The sequence below is a fragment of the Rhinolophus ferrumequinum genome, chromosome 7, assembly GCF_004115265.2.
Source record: "Rhinolophus ferrumequinum isolate MPI-CBG mRhiFer1 chromosome 7, mRhiFer1_v1.p, whole genome shotgun sequence".
NCBI lineage: Eukaryota > Metazoa > Chordata > Mammalia > Chiroptera > Rhinolophidae > Rhinolophus > Rhinolophus ferrumequinum.
In genome coordinates this window covers 48,775,989-48,792,726 of record NC_046290.1, presented here as the reverse complement: position 1 = coordinate 48,792,726, position 16,738 = coordinate 48,775,989, and the positions used below count along the sequence as shown (strand labels likewise).

Sequence of the window (16,738 nt, the reverse complement as noted above, 5' to 3'; positions counted from 1 at the left end):
TATTCGCAACAATTTTCCTTAACAAGCTTATGGAATTGGTCCAGCAGCTCAGCTTGGACCATCCTGGAAATTCTTGGTTGAACAAAGAATCTACAAGGACCTGTGTTTTCCCACTCCTATAGAAAATTAAGGCTTCTCATCTAACCCAAATCCTGTTCTACAGATGCCAAAGTCTCTAAAATTTCTCCCTCACTCATTTTTTGGCCGTTATGAGACTAATCTTCCTAATCAACACATATCCAAAAGAAAAAAGCAGTAGAGAGAGCAAGTGAACAGAATTTTCAAGCCCACACTCCAACGCAAGCCCAGTTTATAAACATCCATGCTGCAACTTTGCTTTTCTGTAGAGAACACACCCTCCCATTTCCTGCCTGCACTTCCTTCGGCCACAGCCTCAACAGCACCCAACAGAAATCAACTGTCGCATCAGCCAACTCTTAGCTGTCTATATACATGACAACACTTTCTCATAAGAAGAACCCATTTTCTGTCTTCAACCCTGAACTTTAATTCTGATGGTTATAAAATGAATTTGGTTTCTAGTTTATTAGATTACTCATTTAATGAAGACAACGTATGCGTATAGCAGAGACATGGTCACATGGGGCAGGAAGGTCGGTGTTTGCTTTCTTGTTCCCCAGCTGCTAGCTCCAGTCACTCATTTTCATAAACGGGACCCTTGGTGCCCAGCAGAAGAGATAAGGATATGCAGGTCACCCATCCATCCCTAAGAAAGACCAATTCCATGCCCTACTGATGAGAAGTCCAAAATATCATATTGGTAGTCAAAAGGAATTAAGATCAAAACTCCTACTGGAGCAAGTACAATGCTCAACACTTAAGATCTAAAAATAATACCAAACCCTCTACGAACTCAAAAGAAAGGGAAAATCAACTTTACATCAATATAAAATGTGGCAGAATACTGTAGTATGTAAATATGTCCTAGACGCTTATTTATTGAGCACTTACTTTGTTTCAAGGCCTCAGACAAAGTGTTGTCTATGCAGCTTCTCATTTAAGTCTCATGATTCTATGAGACATGTAATGCCACGTTACAGCTGAGCAAACAGGCTGAGAGGTCATTGCCTAGCGAAGAGCAGAAACATTAGGGCTAGAAATATTCGGATGGGATGGAGAAAACAAGAACAGTACGAGTAAGTAAGAACTTTGGAAAAAGCCTCTGCTCGCGGATGGGGAGGAAAAGGAACCAGCAGAAGAGAGAGATGAGATATGGAAGAGCGCCGGGACAGGCTGGTATGTAACAAAAGCAGGGCCAACAGAGCAGGAGTTTCCACACATATCACCATCTTTCTACCCACCCCTCCTTCCTACCACTTCCATTTTCCATTCCTTAAAACAGGCAGACCTCATTGCAGACCAATGATACCAATAGGAGTCAAAAAAGATATGTATTTGTCAAACACATCTTCTTTTTCTTAATAAACTGGATCTGATTTAATTTTAGAAGAGAGCTCTCGGGTTAAGGAAAAGTACGAAAGCTCTCAAGGAACCCTCCTCTGCCTTTCCACTGTAAGATTCCAGGACTTCAACATCTCTCCCCTGGACCAAGAAGCCTCCCAGCCACACCCCTTCCTCTACCCATTCTCCTCAAGGCCACCAGAAGCATCTTTCTATGTAGGACTATGTAGTCCTACTGGTGCTATTCTCCTTCACAACACCTTCAGTGGGTCCCTCTTTCCTACAGAGCAAAGTTGTAGAACACATTCCTTCTCCTGCCCTACGCGAAGCTACATTTTAGCCACCCCCTCCAGGCAGCGCCATGTTCCATGGACACACCACAACCTTTTGGGTTCCAGTGTATCTGCTCTCCACCTTCTTTCTGCCTGGAAAGCCACCTTCTGTGTGTGACATCTTTGACATCTTCTCAGGCAAAACTCTGTGGATCTACAAGTCAGCATCCATCTACCCTCCTCGGCACTTTGGTTCACATGTTTATTACATCACTCATCACAGAAGTCCCCACCGTAACCTGGCCATGTCTCCCTCTCCAAAGTGGGGGTTCCTTAGAGGAAAGGAGGACTTTTTGATTCATCTTTTCATCTCCCTCACGTATATCATGGTTCCTTGCACATAGAGAGCACTCAAATATTTACTGAAAAATTACATTCCAGAGAATCCTTGCTAAGTGAGTTAACCATCACCCCATGATGAGTATACTTTGCAAATTATGATTTTCTCATCCTGGGTTTTCTCAGAAGATACGTAAGATACGTGGCATGCCCACATATCAGCACCTAATCCTCCATCTCCACTGTTCCTAAGAGTTAATCCCCAGGACACCTCCTGACTTCCAGGACTTCCAACTTCCCATTTAAATGTCAGTCTAAAGTCTGTCTCCCATTTTAAGCAGACATTTTCATTTTATAGTATCTCTGACACATCAGAATTTGGAAACAATACAAAACTCTTAGTGGGAGTCCACGTGCTCAGTCTACCTTCCCAACATTAAATGTGAGCAAGAGGAGGCACTCTCACTGCCACCTGCCTTCTTGGCTGCTGCTTCCTTCCAGCCTCAACTAACCCATCTGGGAGGAGGCAGAAGCCCCAGCAGCATGTGGTCCGTAAGCCTCTGCCCCTCAACTGCAATATTCCATCAGCCATACAAGATTCTACCAGCCCAGGAGAGAGCTGAGGGGGCCCTCAGAGTCTCATACCACCCTGTCCAACCAGAAGATTCGATTTAATGTTTGAATTAAAACACCCATAAAGCTTTAAATCGCAATCACAACACACTAGCCACAGCTGATGGGATTCTACTCCTGTTTAAGGTTCCACTCAAGGGCCGCTTCCTTCCCAAAGTCTTCCCTGATTTTCCCTGCTCAAAATACCCTCTCTCCTGCTACCTCCTATATTGCCTTATTTAATAAATAGTTAGCTCCTAGGAGACATATTTGTGTTCTCATGTGTCCAGCACAGGCTACACGCTCCATAAAAACATTTGATGAACAAATAATCTCTTACTAGGAATGACTAATAAAAGGTCTCTAAAATATCTACGTGGGTAAGTTTTATTTGCCTATTTACACTGAATATAATAAAGGTGTGGTCATTGATATTGATGGAGCCCATATAGTACCATTCTACTGACTTCACTCAACTAATGTTCAATTCATAGACTCGAATGGGCCAGGCATGAGTGCTAGCACCACTGATAGGGCAGTGAACCAAACAAACAAACAAACAAACAAACAAAACCATTTGCCCTCATGGGGCGTCCTTTTACATACCCCTTCCTTCCCTTCTGACCTGGTCCCTTGGACCACATGCCTGGCACACTGCCCTTCAAACCATACATACTTCAAGCTAACCTTCCTTCATTTATGACCTATTGTCAAATTGGAGGCCAACATTACGAATTTGAGAAAGTCTTAATCACAGCAAAAGCAGATCCTTCTGGGCCATAGAGGTTGCCTGCAAATATTTTTGCATTACTCAACAGTTACTAAGTAACAACTTCAGATAAGAGCCACTGGCGTGGGTTATAACCCTGCCATTTAAAGAGCCATCACGGAGCCGATCAAACAATTCACTCCAACATGACCTTACTGTCTACAAAGCACTTTTCCATGTTACTGTGTGGTTCTCATAATCACTCTGAGAGATAGGCATTATCTCTTTCTTACAAATGAGGACACCCGGGTTGTGCAAGTGCAAGGGACGGCCTGTGGAGATTCGCTGTGTCCACAGCAGAGCCGGGGCTGGATCGGAGGTCCTTCAGCACTGCAGCCCCTGCTCTTTGCCCGGTGCCACGCTGCTGCCAAATCTGAGGGCACTCGTCACAGCCAAACCCAACGGCAGGTCATTTACATGCCTTCAGAATTGCTTTTATTTTAAAGTAACTTGATTAGCTGCAATTTCTATAGTTCACCTTTATTGGCTGCTTTGAACCCTAAGAAATAGGAGGACATTGTGAAGAACACAACTTCCTGAAGTATTAGCAACTCACAAAATGCCATTTGTCACGTTGGCGAACATTGGCTAAAAGATGATAGTTTAAAACAATAACATTCTATGGAAATCACAAATATAGGGATTATGCAGAGATTTAAGGAGCAGAATGCGAGTGAGTTGCTAGAGAAGGTACTGAAATAGAACTATACGTTCAAGATGGAAGGAACATGAAGGAGTCCATTTCCCAAAGAACACCCACAAAGTCCAGTGCAAAAAGAGTCCAAAACCTACTTCATTCATTAAGGAGTTGGCATGGTCACTTGTTAATTTCAGCTACTCTACTGATTCCCTTCACACACAGAAACACGAAGGCCACCACACCCTTTGTATTAAAATTCATTTGTTCGTTCAACGAATATTTGAGTGGCTGCTTTGTGCTACTCTGTTCAAGGGATTGGACACAAAGTGACAAGCAGGACACACAAGGTCCCTCATGAACTTTTTATTATAAACAATTGAAAGCTTGGCATAATTACAGGATGCTTAGGTAGGTGAGGATATACTAAAAGGAGGGTCTCAAGAATCACAAAAAACCAGGGTTGGGAATCTTTGTTTCATAAAACAGAATTATTTAAGGCATCTCCCTATAAGGAAAAGCAGATTAGGAATATAATATGAATCATCAATTCATGGAAATACGTCACAAATTAGCATTTTATGTACACATGGTTATTTTGTGGGACTCTAAATTTCTGTAAAAACGTGAATATTCTTCCATATGTAATTAAATTCAAACATGTATTGACTGTACCATTTTTTAAGAGTTGGGACCAGCTTCTACCTGGAAGACAAATGCTATCATCCCACTCTCAGAACTTAAAGGACAATTACCAGAGATATATACCCCAGAAAGGCACTAGAAGGAAGATAATTGATTCCAAGACCCTAAAACTGGGGTAGGGGACAGGGTTGGGATATAAAGATGAGAGAACCCAAGTCCAATATTTTCAGTAAGTAACACTTAGTAAACTTGATCCGTGATATATTCTGGTTTCACATCAGCCTCCCTAAGCATTTCACAACTACTTAATCTTAAGCTCTAAAAGATCACATGATCTATTTCCATGTCAATTAGAAAAATGAATCTGGATCATCTCTTATGGCTGCACTATATTCTATTATATAGAAATATAATCTATTAAACCAATAACTAATAGAAAAAAAAAATCACATGATCAAACTTCCTGAAACTGAATTTTCTTTTGAAACATACGCAAACCTAAAGTTGCAGTTGTTAGCAACCTGACACATTTTCACAGGCATTGTAAAGAATCTGAAACAATAAGAGATCGCTCCTCCACGTGTTAAAAACATGGGAGGTTTCACTCAGTCACCAAAATTATGAGACACTCAGTGCAGGGGCTCACATCTCATCCATCTCTATACCTTTAGTAAGTGCCAGATAAACAGTAGATGCTCAGTGGTGAATGGTGTGGTCAGTGTCGTGCTCGAAAGACAGATGCTGTGTCCTTCACACGTTTAGTCCTACCAAGTCCAATGCCCTGATGGCCACACAGCCATACTGTCCAGATCCAAAGGCAAGGTGAACTTTATTTAAACAGCCTGACCTCCACACCTGGCCTGGAACCTCTCCCCCACCACACATTTCTAAGAACTCTCCAGAGTTATAAAGCAACACACAACTTCAGAGGAGATTCAGGTTAGAACTGGCTGTAAAGGACTGTGGCTATCTCCTGTAGACAAAGTTCAGCACGAGAAGGAGAATTTCCTAGGTGGGGAAAGCAGGTAACTGACTGAAACGACATAGTTTACTAACAAGAGTTAGCGTCCCTGATTGGCTACCAATCTTATTTTTCCACTGAGTTCACTAAACCTCAGAATAATTAAGAAGCTTGTTTGTCATAATTATTCAGGAAAATGCGGAAATACTTCAAGTTTTGTGAAAACAGTTCATTCATCCTTTTCTGCAAATATGCTTTAAATGTACATGGCATTATGATCTACCTATAAAAGAGAGTTCTATCCCACTTTCATACGAAAAGATCCCAAACTCCCCCCGCCCCCCCAAGAATGTGATGATACTTAAGCACCTAAGATGCCATCTGTTTCTACCAAGCCTGGTAGAAAATTCAGGACACCTTTTCAGAACAGGATCTCATTGCTAAATCAAATTTAAATTGTGCAAATTTAAACAAGAATGTCTAATAAATATTATGTGAAAAATATATAGAATATATATATATATATATATCTAAATATTTTCTGGAAATTCAAAGCAAACCATGAGATGTAAAGGCCCATATATAGAAGTGGACCAGCCTGCAGACTGGGATAGGAGGGAGGGGTCTATCTAGCACTTTGTTTAATTTAGGAGAAGAATTAAAGGCAATGATTCCTAGATTTGGGATTTCTTAGACAATTACAATTTCAGAAAACATTTCAGGGATAAAACTCATCTCTTTTGTCATCAAGTAGGCATAGGAAAATTCCATTTGGTCAATACACACACCAGACGGACACTTTGGTAAGGAAGAATGGAGTATCAAGTTTCCAAGGCCAGTTTTAAAAATTGAATTCCAACAGTTAAAATACAGAAGGTAACTGTAAAATCTTTAGTTTGGATGAGCTTCTACTATTTTTAAAAGAAGGAAAAGGAATTCAACTCATCTCTATGTGGGTATGACCTTGTGCTTAAGATGGTCAGCACAAAATGCTTCCACTTATTCAGAACGAGTGTTTTTAAAAACGATTCTCCCTGTTCTCTATAGATAATATTTTAAGGACACAGATGTTTACCTAAACTTTAATACCCCATGGAATGATGATCCTTTACAACTGTTAAACAGACTTAGCAGGTCTGTTTAAATGACGGTCTCCTGGGCTGTTCTCAAGGAGTCACAAGGCACTGCTAACACTGTCCATATCTTCTCTAAAAGTACCCCAGACAACCCAGAAAATCAGGGGATATTTCTACAAAGCTGAGAACCATTAAAGACAATAGAATAGTTGAGAGTTGGCCTAATTTTTTCTTGACTATTAGGAGAAGAAGAATCCCAATAAATCATAAATAGTTCAAAGTGCAAGAAAACAAAATAACATCTTGGTTATGTGTAGGGCCTTTTTTAAATGTATGTTTCATGCACTTATGTCACATTTCTCTAATCAATGTAAACTACTTGTATGCATGAAACATAGCAGACAGAAGGGATTTACACTGAAGCACTTACTATATGCCAGATATTTTACATACATTATCTCTTCCTCCCTGCAACCTCTTTAAGAGAGGAATTTGAGTCTCCATTTTTCTGATGGGGAAAAAAATCTCAGAATTTAGCTAATTCAGGTTTAGGTACTGTATTTTGCTGTGTATAATGAGCTCAAGTGTATAACGGTGTACACTTATAATGCACACCCACGTTTTTGACCCGAACTTTCAGGGGGATATAAAATCTTTTGTTTTAATTTTTTAATTGATATTTTTATTTGTTTACATTTAGGTACTTGTTTTTTGTATTATAAAGGAATTTTAGCATTTTTTTAAACATATTATAGTACAAGAAAATTTAAGTAACAAATAATTACAAAACACAAGAACAGATACAAGGTACAAGAAATTTTACATACTGGTAACAAATTTATGATATTTACACATCATAGAAGGCCAAGAACTCTTTGCCATAGCAAGTTCCTCGAAAGTTCAACAAAACCGATTATCGTATTCCAGTATATTATTTTGCATACGGAAATCGTTATTGATCTCTAGAGTTACACTTTTAACTCATAAGCATGAATAAAAGAATTAAAAACATTTATATAGATACGGAATTAGTACTGCCCATACATCCTTATTTTTCCCTCACAAATTTGGGCCAAAAAAGTGTGCATTATACACAGCAAAATATGGCAATTCTAAGATCTCAAGAGAGTTAAATGGCAGAGTGGGGACTGGAAACAACTCTGATTTCAAGGTTCTGGTATTTCTACTCTACCGAAGTCCCCTCGCCCCCACTACATGTAAATGTTTGACGACCAGCCCAGCAGCCATCAGGTTCTTCTGAGGGTGCCATTTCTGATATCTCACTCATCAGCAGATAGATTTGTGACTTTATTTTACCTGCTGGAAACCATATAGATTAATGTTACTCTCTTGAGGAAGTACAGAAAGTAAAATTATAGGCTTATTTCTCAGAGACACAGAAATCTTAAATGCAGTCCAACAAAGGAAAAAATATTATAATATTTATAATATTCAGTACTGCCAAGTTAGACTGTATCAGGAACACAAGGATTGTAACAAAACCAAAACAAAAAACTACATGCTGCTACTTACATGGTACATCATAAGCAAAGTCATATGATCAATAAATGCTGAGAACACATTTGAGAAAATTAACATTTTTTTATCTGAGGCACCCTCCTCTTTCCCCCTGCCAAAGGTAAATTTCTGCCTAAACTGACAAATATACCTGATAAAAAAGGGGGTGTGGCTGAATGGAAGGAGCAATGGCTTTGGCGTTAAATGTGCCTGTTAATAGTGTTACAGTCATGGATGAATTAATTAGACACTCCATTTCCTCATTTATAAAATGGGAATAACGCTACCTACTCCAGGAAGCTATTGTATGAGTTTCTTTCAAAATCACATATATATTTTAAATTATTTAATAGTTATATTATGATACAGTCAATTATTAAGTTATAAAATATAAAATTTATAGAGGGTGGCCAGATTGGTTAATTGGTTGGAGCACAAGCTCTTAGCAATAGGGCTGCCGGTTCGATTCCCACATGGGCCAGTGAGCTGCACCCTGCACAACTAGATTGAAGACGACGAGCTGCCGCTGAGCTTCTGGAGGGACGGCCGGATGGCTCGTTTGGGACGGCTCAGCTGGTTAGCGCGCGAGCTCTCGACAACAAGGCTGCCGGTTCAATTCCCACATGGGGTGGTGGGCTGCGCCCCCTGCAACTAAGATTGGAAATGGAGACTGGACTTGGAGCTGGGCTGCGCCCTCCACAGCTAGATTGGGGGACAACGACTTGGAGCTGATGGGCCCTGGAGAAACACACTGTTCCCCAACAACAAAAAATAGAATAAGAAAAGTAGATACATAATAAACAGAAAACCAGCGAATATTCGTCACACTTGATTTTAGTGGCTTTAGCGCCTATCACCCATATAACCTGTAAACTGAATGCGGTTTGTCTTTTTTTTTAAAGATTTTATTGGGGAAGGGGAACAGGACTTTGTTGGGGAACAGTGTGTACTTCCAGGACTTCTTTCCAAGTCAAGTTGTTGTCCTTTCAGTCTTAGTTATGGAGGGCGCAGCTCAGCTCCAGGTCCAGTTGCCATTGCTAGATGCAGGGGGCACAGCCCACCATCCCTTGCGGGAGTCGAACCGGCAACCTTGTGGTTGAGAGGACGCACTCCAACCAACTGAGCCAGCCGGGAGCTCAGCGGCAGCTCAGCTCAAGGTGCCGTGTTCAATCTTAGTTGCAGGGGGCGGAGCCCACCATCCCTTGAGGGAGTCGAGGAAGCGAACTGGCAACCGAACTGGCAACCGAACTGGCAACCTTGTGGTTGAGAGCCCACTGGCCCATGTGGGAATCGAACCGGCAGCCTTAGGAGTTAGGAGCACGGAGCTCCAACCGCCTGAGCCACCGGGCCGGCCCCTGAATGTGTTTTAAGTTAAATAAATTTTTAAAAAGCACAGCTTTAATTCCAAAAACATATACATATATTGATTTTATATATATATTAAATTATAATAATTATATAAGGTTATGTTATTATATGCAGTGTAATTGGGGGGGGGGACCTAAAAGGAAATACCAAAATGTTAAAGCATTTATTTGTTTCCAAAAGGAGGGCCCTGGAGTTTTTTCCTCAACTTTTTTGATTTTTACACATTTTCCAAATACTCTATACCATGGAATATGTATAGCAGAAGAAAAGATTAAATTTGTTTTAATGTTCAGTTACAGAAAAATATTTTAATATTTTATTTTATTTTTCTGTAACTGAACATTTATATATATATATATATATAAAATGAGGAATAAGCCTTAATACCATGTCCATTGCAAAATGCTTTTCATGCACCTAATTGTTCCAGCTGAACTTCTAAGAAAAGGATCACAGTCATTCAAGATTTATGATGAATATTTAGTCAGTTTTACTGTGTAAAAAGAAAAAAGATCAGAGAAGTTCAAAGACAGCAAAGAGGAAGAAGATTAATGCCATGCTGTTGTGTTAGAAGGCCTCAAGGGCATAAGTAGCTTGAGTGCGATATGCTAATGAAAGAAAACAGGTAGGGGAAGACTTAAGTGAAAGGGAATAAATGCAAGGGACCTAAACTGGAAAAAGAACAGAAAGTCTCAACAAGCTTATGTGACATGAAACCTTACAAGTCTGAATTAGAGAGGAGAAAGGAAAGCACGGTGACACTTTGCAAGGGCAGACTTTGGCAACAGAACGAACAGGATGAAGAAGAGCATGGTACGGGGGAAGAAAAAGGAAGCCAGCGAATAGCAGCCAACTCATTTTGTGATTTCAGATGGTGGAGGTGGAAACTGCACATGGCTCAGCACCAGAAAGTCACCCCAATATGCCAATTTCCATAAAGACAAGTTTATATAAAAAGAAAAAAAAACATGGAACATCCCACTGTTCTAGAAATATACTAAGGAGCTGACTTTAAATCGAAACTTATATTTAGAAGAGAAGTTTAACTAATATAATAGATTCCATTAGAAGGCTATGAGGCAGAACAGAAGGATACTATTAATGCAAGCATATGCTGTTTGTTAGGGAGTGTGAATTAACACATGATTCAGGACAGTCAATTTTTAAAATACGCCAAAAACTCAGCTTTCCAATGGATCATGCTATGCAAATGCAGATATGTTGACAATACAGTTGTGGATCAAGAATACATTTCAACTTGATTTTGCAGTGAAACAGTTTAGGCTAGTTCTCAGGAGCAAAAAAGCTTCTCTGGTTTTTAGTAGGACAGGCATCAGCTCACACGTTTAGGCTTTGCGCGAGTCGGGACTTGTGAGCAATCATAAAATACTACACATGGTGCCAACATCAAACAGCAGGACTCAAACCAAATACGCCAGAGTCTTCAGTTTCATAGAAGTAATATACATTTATAAAGTGCTACCATATAAATTTTCTTAAGACTATAAGAGCCCCCATCAGACAGATGGACAAGTATTATTACTGCCACTTGACTAGGACTAAAATGGGGTAGGTGCTTTGCTCAAGGTCCCAGAACTACGTGTAGATTACAGAGCTGGTTTGTATTTAAAACTAACTCTTGGCTTTTGTTTAGTTTTACTGAACTTTTGTAGATACCCTATTATATTAGAGCAAACATATTTTTATTCCTTTATGTCAATGGTACAGGGAGCAGTAGGAGGAAATGGAATGACTGATGTGGGAAGGGAGTTGAGTTGGCAAGAGTGGGTGAGGCTAACATCAAGTCTGCAGACTGAAGAGAATATACACAATCCATGATGTTGTCAACTGCTTGGAAAGTGTATAAATTACCCTGGGAATAGCTCTCTTGTGGAAAAGAATTTACCCCACTTGGGCTGAAAACATTTTGGTTTTGGCTTGTTGTGTGTGTTTTGTTCTGACATGCAGTGCCACTGCTCTTAGAAAGGACAAAGTCCCAAGTTTAGAAAAATGGATGTTCTTGTAAACACACTGAAAGAAACCAAGGTTTTCAGATACTGTAATTCTTTAGTCCAACGCTCAAACTTTATACAACAGCAAGGACAGCAACCACCTTAAACACAATTCATGTTCTTCTGCTTCAGATTTATATTAGTAATTGATCTCCTTCAGGCATTTCTTTTTTGGCTGGGGATTAGCCCATGGTACTGCATGTAAATCCCCTTGCACCACATGTCTACTACAGATCAGAGGAGGTAGCCAACGTGTGCATCAGCCGCTAGTTCCTTAGAGGATTTGAATACAATTTCAGAATTAAGTCATTGTTTCTACTCCAGCCATGAGAGCCCTGCTAGCATTTGTGCAACAGAAGTGTACACGATTATGAAGCCAAGTGAGGAAGGAAATTTATTCTTATTATTGGTCCACTAGGTGCAAAATGTTGGCAGAGAATTATGGAGATGAAGAGTCGTAAAATTCCTTCCAAGTGCCTTATAATTAAAACCAATAAATACAACAACAGCATGTGTTTCTTTTGTTATGTGGCAACGCTTTAACTAATGGCTAGTTATAGAGGAGGTCAGGGATAGAGAGAATGGATGAGGTGGAGTGGGAGAAAGGACTCTGTGCCAATAATAGTTTACAATCTAACGGAACACACATTTAACATTGGAGAAAAGTTAGCAAGCCCATTTGGAAAAAAGGACAAATTAATTACAGAACAAAGAACAGAAAAGTTAAGGGAAAGAAGAAAGATTATTCTATGATGGGATTAATCAGAGCCAGTCTTCTAGATTAAAAGAGTTTAAAGTGGGGTTTGAAGGAGGGGAGAGAAAGTTGGGAGATAAAAATGAGGAAACTGAATACCTATTTCAAGATACATTTTTGTGTTTTGTCTTCTGTCTCATGCCTCAGCCCTCAGTCTCCACTCCTTCCATCCTGATCCTTCCAAAGGTCGCTAAACTTCTTGAGGAAAGGAACGGAGAAACTTCCCAGGACAACACAGCTGTTTCTAAGCAGTGCAGTTGGAAGGAGGACAGGACATTTGATGGCAATGAGAAGACCAGATGATGATAGCTCATAGTCAAGAAGTTCATTCTACTGATAACAGCTCTTTCAACGAAGTTAACCTGGCATCTAATAACACACATAACTGCAGTAGAACCATGAAGAGCTCATTGGACATCAGTTGTTAAATCAGTGACATGAATTACTGTAATAACTCACTATTAATCTAAATACTCAGACATCCAAGATCTTCATTTTGCCAGTTCACCAGAATTCAGAGTCAACAAGGATTTGCTTTCCTGTGGAACATGTTCAGAGTTGTATCCATGGGAAGTGGGGATGTAGATTAAAGAAAGCACTCGATTTGCTCTTCAAAGTCCTTGATTCCCCATTCCCTCTCCTAGTGCTCTATCCTCTGCCATCTGATGCCTCCACTTGTCAGGGAGCCTGGAGCAGCATAACAAATGGTTTCTGCCCTCAGAGGTGGATTCCTTTGGAAAGGTCTTGGGCCACTCCAAACCCTCCCCTAACCCAGCCTTCTCTCCCTCTTAATATCATGTCAGGAGGAAATCAGGGGGAACTAGGGGCAGATGAAGGGCAGAGAGAAGAGGTCCAGAAAGAAATGAAAGAAGGCTGTAAAGTACAGCATATTAGAAGCCTTGCTTACATGAACGAGTTAGGAGAGGGGCCAGTAGAAGGGCTGGTGAGGCTTTGTCTCCGTAACACCCCGGAATTCCACGGCCATAGCCAGCTCCAGCCTCCGAGTATCTACACCACAGTTTTCCCAGAATGGTATGACCACACGGAACCCACAACAATCCTCAAACACTGGCACTGTTCCCATTTTACAGATATGGAAACAGACTTGGGACAGCTACATCATTTGTGCAGGGTCACAGCGGACACGTGGAGCATGTGGTCTTGCAGGAGTGCAGCCCCCAACCCGCACACAGCCTTCAGGAGATGCAAACTAGCTTTTTGGAGCCTTCCCTTGACCTCCACTCACCTCTGGGCTTCCCAAACTGTGTATCAGTGAGCTTTTCCGTAGAAAAATAACCCTACATGCAAAAGAGAGTAAACACATGGGAAGAACTGGGGTGAAGAGAAGTATCTAGGAGCATAGCTCAATGCCCAATAAGCACGAAATGTCTAATTTCTGTGTCATACTTAAAAAAAAAAATCACCTATTTTGCATTCTACTCCACAAGAGATCTGTGGCCCCGTATTTAAAATATAAGGAGTTCCTACTACCAAACTTAGTAAAATTGGCTTTCCAAGCACATGAGCCATGTGTACCCCACAGGCTGCACAGGCCACACACCACCAGCGCTGGGGTTATCAGTGCAGAGGTCTCAGGGAGCGAAAGCGGTTTCCTCTGCAACCAGGACCGACCCAGCTTAGCTTATCCTTGGCTGCACAGGGGCAGGCAGCTTAGAGAACCAGCTGGAAGGTGCCATTCTGGGAAGCCTCATTGGAGACACTCAACCCACTTATTCCAGCAGCCCTCGACAGTCTGGCCATGCCCCTCATCACCAATCTGTTGGATAATATTGAGCAAACCCACTCTCTACACACTCCAGCACACAAACCAGAAAGCTCTTTGGTTCTTATTTGTTATGAGTGCAGTGGGAGTACTGGAAGGGGAGAGGTAGAGGGGGCACAAAACACAACAAAATAAGGGTTTAGGTACAAGTTTTGCTGGTAAACATTTTAACCAGTTATCTGATTAACCAGATTTCCTAAACCTTCTCTAGTCAAAATATTTAACTCATGCCACTCTTCTCTTTAAAAAGACTCAGGCAACGACTTAACAGACACTCAATATTAAACTACTGGATGTTAAATAAATTCCAATATTTTACATGTAAAATGCTTATATTATAAAAAAAGAAAACAATTATCAGTGAGGGTGTGGAAAAATTGGAAACCATGTGCATGTCTGGTTTGTCAATGTAAATGGTGCAACCCTATGGAAAAATGGTGATTCCTCAAAAAAAATTAAACACAGAATTACCATATTACTCAACAATTTCATTTCTGGGTATATAGGCTTAAAAAAGCAGGGACTCAAACAGATGTTTACACACCCATGTTTACAGAAGCATTATTCACAATAGCCAAAAGGTAAAAATAGCCCACGTGCCCATCAACAAAAAAATGGATAAATAAAATATACTCTATATATACAATGGAATTATTATTAAACTTTAAAAAGGAAGGAAATTCTGACACACGCTACAAAATGGATGAAACTTGAGGACACTGTGCTAAGTGAAATAAGCCAGTGACAAAAGAACAAAGATTGTACAACTCCACTTACACGAGGCACTTAAGAGTACTCAAATTCATAGAAGCATAAAGTAGAATGGTATTTGCCAGAGGCTATGCCAGAGGAGGGAGTACTGGAGAGTCTGTGTTTAATGGGTACGTAGTGTCAGTTTGGGAAGATGAAAAAGTTCTGGAGATGGATGGTGGTGATGGGTAAACACCAGTGTGAATGGACTTAATTCCACAGAACGGTATACTTAAAACTGGTTAAAATAGTAAAATTATATGTATTTTACTGCAATTAAAAAATGGTTATATAGCACTTTCTATAGGCCAGGCACTATTCTAACTTTCATGCAAATATTAACTCATTCAGTCTTCACAACAACCCTATGAGGTAGGTTCTAATATTATGATTATGATTATTATTGTCACCTTCATTATTATCCTTGCCCAGAATCCACAGCTGGCAAGTGGCAGAGCCAAGACACAGGCTGGCGTCCCCGCTCCATCACCTCACCCTTAACCACTCTGCACTGCTGCTTCTCAGCAAGTGAGACCGCAGACCTGGGGTTCTTGGCAATCAATTCACATAGAAAAATAATAACAGATCCTGTTGCTCACACGCCATTGGGAGGGTCATAAGGACAGCAGACCACTCAGGCCTTATGGTGATGAACTTAGGAATATCCAGAGGGCTCACCACATAAACAATACTTGAATCAAATTGAGCCTTGCTAACCAATTTCATAGAACCAAAGAGTTTCAAACTAGAAAAGGCATCTCTCTGGTCTAATTCCCTTTTCAAGACAAAAACTACTGCTCAACTATACCACAGAAGGTGTGTTTGCTTTCTTATATTTCCTTAAATCTCTAAAAAATACATAGAACTGATAGTCTATGAAAGATCCCAATCCCAGGAGGCCATGGGATGAAGGTTCTAGGTCTAGGAGGCACCATCTTGAGAAAGTCACTTATCCTCGCTGGGTCTTACTTCCTCATCTGCCAAATGGGAATACTTTAAAATCTATCTCCTCTTTAACAGTATTAATGGCTTAAGAGAAGCTAATTATAGAAAAATATTTTCAAAACGTTAAAATGTTGTTCTCATAATTCCATCCACTTGGAAGTTGTTAAAAAATCAAGCTTAAACAAAATACTCAACAGACAGGTCAATAATGATCACATGCAGGTCTCAAACACTGCTCCTAGGGTTCTCATCAGTCCTTCACCTGGTGTTTCATCACCAAAAGGTAATGATGAGACATTCACAATATACATGGTATTTCATCTCTGCTCAAAGAAAATGCCTTTCCCTAGCGGTAGCATTCTCCATGCTTCTCCCAAGGTCACAATGGGACAAGGGTAAAGCAGACCAATAGCAAAAGACGTAATGACGAATATGAGCCCGTCTAGCCCAAGGCTGCAATTTCTCGACTTTTTTTGTCAGTATATTTTGTCTTGTGTGTATTTCTTAAGGACAAGGGCATTCTACTACATGACCTCAGTACAATTATCCAAATAGGAAATTTAATATTGATACACTATTATCGAATTCACAGGCCATATTCAAGTCTCACCACTTGTCCCTGTAATGTCCTCTATAGTTTTCTTTTGGTCTCATGCATTCTGTTGCCATGTCTCTCTAGCCTCCTTTAATCTCAAATTGTTATCAGCCCTTATCTTTGCTGAGCTTATGTCTTTGAGGATTACAGACCATTAATTTTAGAGAATATCCCCTACTTTAGATTTGCCTGATGTTTCCTTACGAGTCGATTCAGGTTATGCAGTTTGGGCACTTAAACACACAACCCAAACCTCTAGTTGTGCACTTTCCACAAAATC

General features: G+C 40.3%; 1 protein-coding gene across 1 annotated transcript in view; it reads right to left on the bottom strand.

Annotated features, from left to right (window-relative positions):
• IQGAP2 (IQ motif containing GTPase activating protein 2) overlaps positions 1–16,738 on the bottom strand; it is a 264,412-nt gene that overhangs the window by 219,976 nt on the left and 27,698 nt on the right. The gene's annotated exons all lie outside the window — the stretch shown is intronic.